General features: G+C 41.4%; 1 long non-coding RNA gene across 1 annotated transcript; it reads right to left on the minus strand.

Annotated features, from left to right (window-relative positions):
* Positions 1–2,256: 2,256 nt before the first annotated feature.
* On the minus strand, positions 2,257–3,111 carry LOC130522958 (uncharacterized). The gene is made up of 2 exons (XR_008949745.1): positions 2,658–3,111; positions 2,257–2,518 (listed from the first exon to the last, which is right to left on the minus strand). It is a non-coding gene; the product is annotated as an uncharacterized LOC130522958 (long non-coding RNA).
* Between the last annotated feature and the right edge of the window lie 7,006 nt (positions 3,112–10,117).

Below are 10,117 nucleotides of genomic sequence, written 5' to 3' on the forward strand. Positions count from 1 at the left end.
GAGAGCCCGACGACACTACGCATTGTCATAATGATGCAGCAAAAGCAAATGAAAAATGAACCTTCCTCAGCCTTTCCACTTCCTCACAGGGGCCACACATGATTGACTTTTCGGGACAAGCTGTGGGCTCGGAGCCCAAGACATGTCTTCACACTTATATTCCCTTCCTGAATTGGCTGAGACGAGGACCAGTGGTGTTTGCTGTTCTGTAAATGTGTTCCCCTCAGAAATCACCAACATAGGACAAACAAGCCTCCTCCCTGTGATGCATTAGCTATTCAGTCACATTTGCATGGCCGTGCTGGATGCTGCCAAGACTTACTCACTGCGCAATGCTAATGAATTCCTGCAGCGGGTGGATAAGACCACAGCACCCTCCCTTTGAGAAGAAGCCAGCACTGATATGAATGACTGTTTTGCAACATAGCACTAGATCAATTAGTAAATCATTACAGAGTGCATGATGTGTGTACATGTAGGTATACTATTGCGCATTAAGTTGGGGTTATTTTGTTCTCTATTTATTCCTTTTTATACACATACCGGTAAATGGCACCTTTGACCAGATTGACCAGGAAGGTTTTGCACAGATATACATGTTAAGATCAATAACAAATCACATCGTCAAGAGTGAAATAAATTTTGTTACAACTTTTTCGGTGGCCATTTAGAACACTTCTGCAGAAGTTTGCATTGAACAAATACTCAAACAATTATAAGAACTGCTATATATATGTATATACGTGTGTGTGTGTGTGCACATACACAAGCAGCACACACAAATAGTGAATTATTCAAGACAAGGGTTGATTAACTCATTTTAACTAATATTCCAGCTGTTATCCTATATTCCAGCTAAGCAGTGGGCTTTCTTCCTTACTTCCTGCTGTGATGTGTACCAGAAAAGCAAACAGCGCTCCCACAAAAAGGATTTTGGTGTCACCAGATCAAAATTTGCATCACTGAAGGGTTTGGGAGTCCTTATCTAAGCTAACGCACTAAAGGACTCTGGACTTTAAGATTTTAATGGGAGTGCTGCTAAGTAGAGGGTGAAATGTGCCTCCCAATTTGGTGTGGTCTTCATTTCTTTCTTGTCATCCTCGGATGCTTCAGTGACTTTTATATAATCTAATTCGATTCCCATTCCCTCCATTCTGATCTTCCGATTTCCTAACCATTAGTTACAGAACATCTTGCCAAATAGCTGGAGTTAATAAGATAAACCGTGGACATGTGAATCTATTAATTGTATGGGCTTTTTTTTAAAAAAAATTTTAAAAGTCATTTTCACAATGTAAGAATTTTTTTTTTGTTTTACAATCAATGGGCCTCATTCACGAACCGTTCTTACGAACAAATTTGTTCTTAAGTCCCACTTACGAATATTTTACGAAGATTGTAGGTAAGAACACTCAGGAGTTCTCTTACGCACATTTCAGTGTCGACATGTTGGCATGGTTGTGTTTTCTTCTCTTGTGCAGTTCAATAAAATTCAATATTACAATGATAATTCTGTCATATTTATTTATTTCCTATTTTTGGTGATTTACAGAGAATTTTAAAATTACGTAAATGTGCCGATGACTTAACATTAATCAACCAAATTGGAAACCATGCCATCAAGTAACCCCCCCCCACCCTATTTATATGTGGCACTTCTCCATCCAAGGCCCGCAAAACAATGGCATATTTATTGCTGCTGCAAGATATTGCTGATCGGGCCCTAAGGAGAGAACGGATGTTTCGTGATCATATAGATCTTTTTTCAGAGAGTGATGAATTCCTCTTTGGACGCTTCAGGCTCCCACGACCGGTCCTGATAGATCTATGCAACCAGTTGGAGCCAGCACTTCGGAGCCACACACTTCGGTCCAACCCTGTCATACCTGCATGTGCAGGTACGTCGGTCCTCGGCTTTTTGGCTACAGGGACATTTCAGCAAGAGCTGGGAGACAGGGTGGGCATATCACAGCCATCAATTAGCCGCGCTCTCCCTCGTGTCTTGGATTAAATAAATCAACTGGCCACACAATATATAAAGTTTCCGTATACACCAGAATATCAGGTCACAGTCAAAAGAGGATTCCACAACCCCGTGAGGATGTGCGTCCTGATGCAATGATGGGGCCAGACTGCAGGCACACGGTTCACGTTCGAGCGCAATTAATTGCCCGTTTGTGAATAAAATGCATTATTGTCACAATTTCAGTCTAACAGTCTTGATTCACTTCAAAAAGAAAAAATAAGAGAGGCCGGTTTCAGAGCACAGCTTTTACATGTTTATTTTTTTACATTCTTATTTTATTTGCATTCTCGTTGATTTCTTTAAGCGTGTTGGCTATAGTCATCAGGGTTAAGGCAATTTTATCAAGCGTGTTAGCCATCCTTTCTTGATTGTTCAACACGGCGTCAGAAATCAGGCGTGGAGAGGCAAGGGACCGAGTACACGTGTTGGAGGTGGTATGGCTGCAGGATGGCTCCGTCTGTCCTTCCACAGGTTGGCTCTGTGGGACTTCATCTGTGAATAAATAGGCTAATAAGTCAAGCCATGGCTGCAACCCTCAGTCCAATACGTATTCCGATACCACACACACTATGGTAAACTCCTCCGGTACTACAACTTTTAAATAAAGCTATTATTCCAGAAAATAAATAACCTTCCGATTCCTCTGGTGCAGATGACGCACAAGGAGGGGGTGACAGTGTTGCCTCGGGGCCCAGGTCTGTATCCAAACACTCAGCCGATGGTACACCAAAAGAGGTGGGGAAATTAAACAATCAATTAAAATAAATAACATTACAATTACAGTATAAAATTTTCCCCATATAGCCTACCTGAGAGCGCCGTCTCCCCGATGATGGCCCCGGCATGCTGGTCCAACTCGGACAGGCTTTTGGTGTCTGCTGTTCCTCCTCCAGTCCGTTGCGTCTCCCGTCGGAATTTTGCTATGTTTTTTTTTGGTTTCAGATTTAAGATCAAACCATTTTTTTTCCACCTCTGCTACTGAGCGTCCTTCTCCTGACACTGCGTCCACTGCACGTGTGATTGCCTCCCATATTTCCTTTTTGTTATACACTACTGAATATAACTGATTTTCTCCGAGTGATTTCCGGCAGTTTAAGTGGCAGGAAGGCCAGGCTGATTATCATGGTAAATCAGAGATGGTGATCACATGATCCGGACATGTTTAATCAGTTTCCAGATTCAACGCTCTGCACAAGTTAGAAATTCTGAAATACCTTGGCACCATCCCGCAAACATGAGGTATTTTCCGGACTATAAGTCGTACTTTTTTCATAGTTTGTCAGGGGGTGCGACTTGTACTCCGGAGCGACTTATAAATACATTATTACAGAATTTCACATGTTCGTTATTTTCACACTGACAACCACAAGAGGACGCTCTAGGCGCGTGTACTGAGGAATGAGTTCCTTTAGCGACGCAGAAGAAGAAGCGGTGCTTCGTCTATGGAGTTAAACTTGATTGTTTGGTAAACTTGCTCGGATGTTCTTTATGCTATAGTTATCTGAATAACTGTTAATATGTTACGTTAACAAAGCAGACACGTACTCCGTTCGTTGTGGGTCATGTAGCTGAATTTGTTACGTTAGCATACCGTAACCCTATTGCTAATCCATGCTAACTGCCTTTCAAGATGAAATGTATGTTCTTGGTCTCGGATTTTATCAAATAAATTTTCCCCCCAAAATGCGACTTATAGTCCAGTGCGACTTATATATCTATTTTTCTTCTTTATAATGCATTTTTTGGCTAGTGCGACTTAAGCTCTCGAGCGACATATAGTCCAGAAAATACGGTAAATGGAACCACATCATGGGTTTAGTGTCTAAAAAGTAAAATTACATTCTGAACTTGCATCTTACCCTCGGTTTACCCCAGAGGAAGTCCTCACAGTCAAGTCTATAGAGTGTAATTTCTATGGGTCACAAGAATCAGTCTGTTTTCCTCTGATAAAACTTTAAGGGAAGCTGTAAAAGCTTTTGGTTTTGAGGTTCAAAGCTGACATTTCAGGTGGTTAGAATAATGTTTTGTTGTGTTGTGTACGAAATGAACCTTATGAATTTCACACACACACTTAAAAAAGGATAATTCCAAAATATGATCAGTGGTCTGGTACTGCTGGTGTTTTGGCTGACTGGGATGCTACAATAACATTAGCTTTTAATGTATGTAAAATTCAAATGTTTCAGGAAGCTTCATGGTGTCAGGTGAGTTTTTATTTCTTGTAATAGGAAGTTACCGCACTGTAAAATCATATCAGCCTCTGAGACATGTCAAGACATAATAAACACATCACAAAATTAACCCTGTACCATTTCTGTCCAAATGATGAGAAGCAGAAGTTAATGAGATTGTGGAGAGCTTGATTTGATAAAGACGTGGGTGTTGACCTCTTTGATTAGATAAATCTGTTTGGGCAGAACACTGTAGATAGCAGACAACAGACAATCCCTAGGGATCCTTTCCATTGTTGATGGGGGAGAAAGTTGCAAATGGAATAGACTGAGCTGACGTAGTTGAGGAAGAGGGTGGGGGTGGCGGCTGAGGGCTAGACAGAGGTTAACAATGAATATTATCTTTGTTTGTTATAACACAGTAATACTGGCCAGCCCAGACTGGATGAAAGAGGAAAATAGTTATCCATCAGCTAGAACTGTTATCAAAACATTGAAGATTTGAATCTATTGACATCGGAGGATATACAAAATCAGAAATACACAAGAGTAAACATATGTAAAGTTTCCATGTTTCTTCCACAAGCTGAAATCTTGAAGGAACAAAAGGACGACTTTAAGAGTCACACATAAGCTGGTCACTTTTGTAATGTTTGCAAGACAGAAGGGCAAAGACAGAAGGGCAAAGTGCTTGAAATTCCCAGTAAAAGGAGTCAGCAAGCCCTTAACATCAATTAGTAAGAACATCATAGAAATCCAAATAAGGTGGTTTTGAGCTGCTTAATTTAAATAAAAATTAGGCTATTGTTTCCTCTATGAAGTGTGATGGTGCTTGTGCCTCCTAAAAAATGGGTAAACTCTTTTTTTTTTACTACATCTCCCACATGCACGTTTTGGAGTTCTCCTTCTTATGATGTCAGCTGCCTTCAAGGAAAGTCAACTTTGGCTTTTTGAGGCCACTGGAGATGTCTGGGAGTGCATGTGGGTTGTTGCTGTACTGTACATCGACAAATTGCTGTGCTGAGTTAGCCTTGTCAGGAACTTTAAACCTAAGTATGTTGTTCTTTTTTTGTTGTTTTCGCAAAAGCTACACACAAGTTATGTTTTATGTTATTTTCCCCTCACAAAATTAAAGAAATAAGCCATCTTTAGATACTTAGACAACTGGATATCTCAATGTACAATGACTGTAGAGTCAAGATACAGTCTCAGTCTTCTGTGTGTGAAATGACAGCCGATGCAAATTTGGTTTTCAAAAACAAAAAACCACCAAGCAAAATAGTACTGTAAATGCAAATGTATTTTTAAAAAAAACACGCCTACATCTTCCCAACAGTTATCGTGATGAGCTACAACATAAAGGGGCTCGAACAAGTTGCCCTCAGTCCAGTCCCCTAACGGACTGAGATACCACCACTGTGGTATAAAGCTGTTATAAAATATGTGGCTATTTGACAGTAAAACTCTAGGATTAGCGCATATGGCTGTTAACTGACAGCGTAATAGGGCTGCAGGGATCTAATGTAACCCACGGGATATCTGTAGAGTGTCTGATATAGACTCCAAAGACCTGCGTAAAGATTTACACATGAATTGATTTATTTGACTATGTCCATCATAACCTTAACAGGCCTGTAAAGTAGTATCTGCTAATGAAAATGACTCACAATGTTTGAATTTGAATAGATCTGCCTGGGCTCGACCTTGTTGAGGGTGAATGCGAGAGGCCATTCTTTCCCTTCCGGCGTGAATAATGCTGACCATTTTCTCTGTGCTGGTTTGATTTCTTCAGCTCTGTGTCATTATCGGCATGCTCGTTGGTGTCCCTGAGAAACACAGAACTTCAAAACTCATCACAGCCATTTTACATCCACACCTTCTGTTGTACATGTCATAAGTGGATTACAGCATGAAACACCTCCCGGGGGAGCTCTGAGTCAGTGGTGGTCCTCTGAACATATAACGGTTGGTGGTTTTTTATCCACTAAGTGAAAACAAATCTGCCACACATGTTTATTTAATTGGCCTTATTTTTTCTCTTCCATTTATCCAATAAATTAAAAAAAACGTGTACAGCCATTGTTGGTGTCTCATGTAGGCGATGAGTCAAAAAGGTCTGAATAAAAGCCTTTGTGGGCGGATTGGCAGCACAGAATGGATTTCAAAGATGTGAATGAACTTTTGTCTATCTTTGGACGCATCTCCATGTTTGCATGTAATAAATCTTGCAGCTGCGCGTGTGCGTGCACGAGTGTCCTTCCGTGTCTGAAGTGTGAAGCAGCAGAGCAGCTAAAGCATGATGCTGTGTATCCTAATACACTCAGGTGAGCGTGTGATAGAGCAGTAACGCGCTCTCACCCCCGCTCAGCTGAACATTAAACGAGAAAGTGATTACATGGTGCCGAGGTGTGTTTGTAAAGGGAGGCTGCAATCATTGCATCAGCACAGGCAATGCATTATTGATTATAAAGCACTGCAGGCAGAAATGCAGTCATTGTTGATTTTGCCTCACCCACTTTAATTGATGATTTTGAAAAATGCATCAATAGCGTCGTTTGTGTCCCAGAAGTTGTCCTGCTATTATTGCGTAATACAAGAATGATGATGGCTCCTGTGACTGGAAAACACGTCTTTTACAGATATGGCAGGAAACGATTGATTTGTTGTCACCAGTAATTGTTAGAGTGCAGCAGAGCAAGAAGGTGAGGATGGATTTGGACATGAAGCCAACTTTTGTGCCTTTGACGTTTTGGGCTGCAGAATGAACTGATGCCATGCTCTCATTCTGACTTCATTTTCAGAAGCATAAGCGCGCACGCTCAGCTCAAGTGGATTCGATACTTTGCAGTCATGGTAGTATATATTGGCACTGGGTGTTAGATGGAGCTCTGGCTCTGACTCATTTTAGATGTGGATGTTTACATTGCATTTGACAGTCATGATTTTGTGTTACTGTGTCTAAAAGCAGACTGTTACGCTTAACTGCTTCTCTTTATCTGCATTTTATGCCCAAACCTTTTCATTGACTTGAGGCTTCTCTCATCTTAAGACTTTACTCCATAGCAATTGATAGGATAGATCAGAATGAGAAGAATATAGCTCTTACCTTTCATGCTTCAGTTCCCTTTGAGGCTAAGTTAAGTTTGTGTGCGTGTTTCTGGGTGTAGAATTCTGCACTCCTAACATACAGAAATTGATGTCAGTATACAACAAATCCAACACTTCATTTGATAATTGCTATTTAGGATCCACTTAAGAAATTTACCGGACTGCATAAACCCTAACCCTAAACCGTAAGCCTCCCGTACCTGGACAGGGAGCTCGTTCCATAGCAGGGGGCCTGGTAGCTAAATGCTCGGCCCCCCATTCTACTCCTAGAAACTCTATGAACCATAAGTAGACCAGCATTCTGAGAGCGGAGCGGTCTATTGGGCTGGTAAGGTGTCACTAGCTCCTCCAGGTAGGATGGAGCTAGGCCTCTGAGGATCTTGTAGGTCAGAAGAAGGGTTTTAAAAATTATTCTATATTTAACGGGCAGCCAATGAAGCGACACCATTACAGGAGTTATGTGATCTCTTTTGTCAATACCTGTCAGAACTCTGGCTGCAGCATTTTGGATAAGCTGGAGGCTTCTTAAAGAGGTGTTTGGACACCCTGATAATAAAGAATTACAATAGTCCAGCCTGGAAGTAACAAATGCATAGACTACCATTTCAGCATCATGCCGCGTCAGTACTTTCCTGATCTTTGTGTTGTTCCTCAGATGAAAAAAGGCACTTCTAGAGACTGTTTTAATGTGTGAGTTGAAGGAGAGATTTTGGTCAAAAGTTACTCCTAGATTCCTCACAGAGAGACTAGATGTTAATGAGATACCATCTAGAGCGATCATGTGATCTAATCTATCCCTGAGAGGTTCAGGACCAAACACCATGACCTCAGTTTTTCCTGAGTTAAGGAGAAGGCAATTTGAAGACATCCAGGACTTTATGTCTTTAAGACAGGTCTGGAGCTTCACTAACTTCTCTGTCTCCTCTGGTTTCATGGATAAATAAAGCTGAGTGTCATCAGCATAACAATGAAAATTTATCCCATGCTGCCGAATTATGTTCCCTAAGGGAAGCATGTACAATGTGAAGAGGATTGGTCCAAGTACAGAACCTTGAGGAACTCCATGGCTAACCCTACTGTATGAGGAGGGAACACCATGGACATGAGCAAACTGGTATCTATCAGATAAATACGATCTAAACCAGTCTAGTGCTGTCCCTTTAATCCCAATCATATGTTCCAGTCTATGTAACAAAATGCTGTGATCAACTGTATCAAAAGCAGCACTGAGATCCAGCAGAACCAGCATAGAGACCAGTCCATGATCTGAAGCTATGAGAAGATCATTAGTAACTTTAAGAAGTGCTGTTTCTGTGCTGTGATGAGCTCTAAAGCCTGACTGAAACATCTCAAACAGGCTGTTCCTCTGCAGGTGCTCCAGTAACTGAGTCACCACCACCTTCTCAAGAACTTTAGAGATAAAAGGAAGGTTGGATATTGGCCTATAATTTGCTAATACATCAGGATCTAGTGATGTTTTTTTAAGCAACGGCTTAATCACTGCCACCTTGTAGGACCGGGGTACATAACCTGACACTAAAGAACCATTGATCTGGTCCAGGATAGAACTGCCTATCAATGGTAAAACATCCTTCAACGGGTGTGTTGGGATGGGATCTAAAAGAGGCGTGGTGGTCTTGGATTTCTGAATTAGCAAAAATATATAGGGCTGAAGGAGTTTAAGGGCTCGTTGGAGAACCTGCATGTTCCCACAGTCAGCACATCTGGTGATGGTCCAGTAGTTGGGATGGCCTGGTTAGTTTTTTCTCTGATAGCTAGAACTTTATCAGTGAAGAAGCTCATGAAGTCTTCACCACTAAGGGAAGAAGGGATATGTGGATCTAAAACACTGTGACTCTTGGTTAATTTGGCCACAGTGCTGAAAAGAAACCTGGGGTTGCTCTTATTTTCCTCAATTAAAGAAGAAAACTAAGCTGTTCTAGCCTTGCGAAGGGCCTTTTTGTAAACTAATAGACAGTCTTTCCAGGCTAAATGGTAGCTGTCTATTTTACAAGAATGCCACTTCCTTTCTAGTCTTCGCACTTTGTGCTTGAGGGTCCTGATATGTGAATTATACCAGGGGGCACACCTCCTCTGATTTACTATTTTCTTTTTCAGGGGTGCAACAGAATCAAGCGTGATTCTCAGTGAGGTTGCTTCACCTTCAGCAATAGAGTCAACCTCAGCAGGGCTAAGATTATAATGACTGATCCCTGGGGAAACACACAGTGGTCCTGGGATCAACGCAGGGATTGCTTCCTTAAACTTAGCTACAGCATTATCTGAAAGACATCTGCTATAGTAAGACTGTGCTCTGAGCACAGAAGAATCCTTAATCATAAATGTAAAAGTGTTCAAAGAATGATCTGACAGGAGTGGGTTCCGAGGGAACACTGACACATGTTCTACCTCAACACCATAAGCCAGAACTAGATCAAGGCTGTGGCTGAAGCTATGAGTTGGTTGGTTTATCTGCTGGAGGAAACCAACTGACTCAAGTAATGAAATGAAGCCATTTCTAAAGCTGTCATTTACAATGTCCACATGGATATTAAAGTCTCCAATGATAATGATTTGTCTGTTCTAAGGACCAAGTCAGATAAGAGATCAGAGAACTCGGAACTCTGAATGTGGCCCAGCAGGGGGCCGATAAACAACTACAAACAAAAGTGGCTTTTCTGCCTTCCATTTCAGATGAGTGATGCCAAGAGTCAGGCTTTCAAATGAACTGGAGCCATGTTTTGGTCTAGGATTAATTAATAACTTGGAGTGATAGATTGCTGCCACTCCCCCTCCTCAACCAGTAACATGA

Source organism: Takifugu flavidus, chromosome 3 (assembly GCF_003711565.1).
Source record: "Takifugu flavidus isolate HTHZ2018 chromosome 3, ASM371156v2, whole genome shotgun sequence".
Classification (NCBI taxonomy): domain Eukaryota; kingdom Metazoa; phylum Chordata; class Actinopteri; order Tetraodontiformes; family Tetraodontidae; genus Takifugu; species Takifugu flavidus.